The sequence below is a fragment of the Bison bison genome, unplaced genomic scaffold (assembly GCF_000754665.1).
Source record: "Bison bison bison isolate TAMUID 2011002044 unplaced genomic scaffold, Bison_UMD1.0 scf7180017864270, whole genome shotgun sequence".
NCBI classification, from domain to species: Eukaryota; Metazoa; Chordata; class Mammalia; order Artiodactyla; family Bovidae; genus Bison; species Bison bison.
In genome coordinates, this window is record NW_011494842.1 from 7,325,552 (window position 1) to 7,326,922 (window position 1,371).

Here is a 1,371-nt window from a genome sequence, read left to right on the forward strand (position 1 = left end):
CCAAAGACCTAGGAGGATCTTCAAACTGTGACTAGATTCCCAATGGATTCATCTGAGGATAACCCAACCTGGACCCTGGAGTATCTTAAAATGTTGATGGATGAAGCTTCCTAAGCAATGCCAGTTGCCTCTTAACTCTGAAATGTTAACAAAGAACCTCAGTAACTTGACTCTCAATCCTAGTACCAAACTGGCATATCTACCAGAAGATCCACCTCAGCTGATTGGGAAGTTTCCTGGTGAGAAGAAAACCCAATAAGAGGAGAGGCATGAGGACACTGTTGAGTGAGGAGAGATACAGGATCCAAAGGTTGACTGAATCTCTCAGACTTTGCTATGGCAAAGGAGTTCCTCGGTGTGACTCCCAAAGAGAACTACAGCAGGAGGAGGACATTGAGACTAGATCAAGAGTGCGAAGATTTCAATGCACCTGTAGTTACTGCAGGTTTAACAGAGATCCTTCTGAGGAAAATTATGAGAATTATCACAATACAACATACAGTAATTATGCCATGGAGTTGAATGAGTCATAAACCTTATTCCTGTATTATTTTTTCTTGTTGGTAATTTTAGGATCATTATGAAGCAGCTTGGGAAAGACTGTGTACCAGTATTTTGATAACCTATAACTTGGTCTTTTTTTCTTGCAGTTTTTTTCTACCTTAATCTGGTTATGAAGAATCTATGTAGCTTGTATTTGAAATGATTTGAATATACTTTAGTTCCACTTTGATTTGACAAAAAGAAATACTAATAAGTCTCATTAACTCCAGAAAGAATGAAGGGATGGAGCCAAAGCAAAAACAATACCCAGTTGTGAATGGGACTGGTGATAGAAACAAGGTTCAATGCTGTAAAGAGCAATATTGCACAGGAACCTGGAATGCTAGGTCCATGAATCAAGGCAAACTGGAAGTGGTCAAACAGGAGGTGACAACAGTGAACATTGACATTCTCGGAATCAGCGAACTAAGATGGACTGGAATGGGTGAATTTAACTCAGATGACCATCATATCTACTACTGTGGGCAGGAATCCCTCAGAAGAAATGGAGTAGCCATCATAGTCAACAGAAGAGTCTGAAATGCAGTACTTGGATGCAATCTCAAAAATGACAGAATGATCTCTGTTCGTTTCCAAGGCAAACCATTCAATATCACAGTAATCCAAGTTTATGCCCCAATCAGTAATGCTGAGGAAGCTGAAGTTGAACAGTTCTATGAAGACCTACAAGACCTTCTAGAACTAACACCCCAAAAATATGTCCTTTTCATTATAGGGGACTGGAATGCAAAAGTTGGAAGTCAAGAAACACCTGGAGTAACAGGCAAATTTGGCCTTGGAGTACAGAATGAAGCAGGGCAAAGGCTA

The 1,371-nt window shown here is 40.0% G+C and overlaps 1 protein-coding gene and 1 pseudogene across 1 annotated transcript in view; one reads left to right on the plus strand and one right to left on the minus strand.

The window, feature by feature from the left end:
* Positions 1-1,371, minus strand: part of TCP11 (t-complex 11, testis-specific) — a 161,242-nt gene that overhangs the window by 154,966 nt on the left and 4,905 nt on the right. The window lies entirely within an intron of this gene.
* On the plus strand, positions 18-797 carry LOC104994923 (annotated as a pseudogene).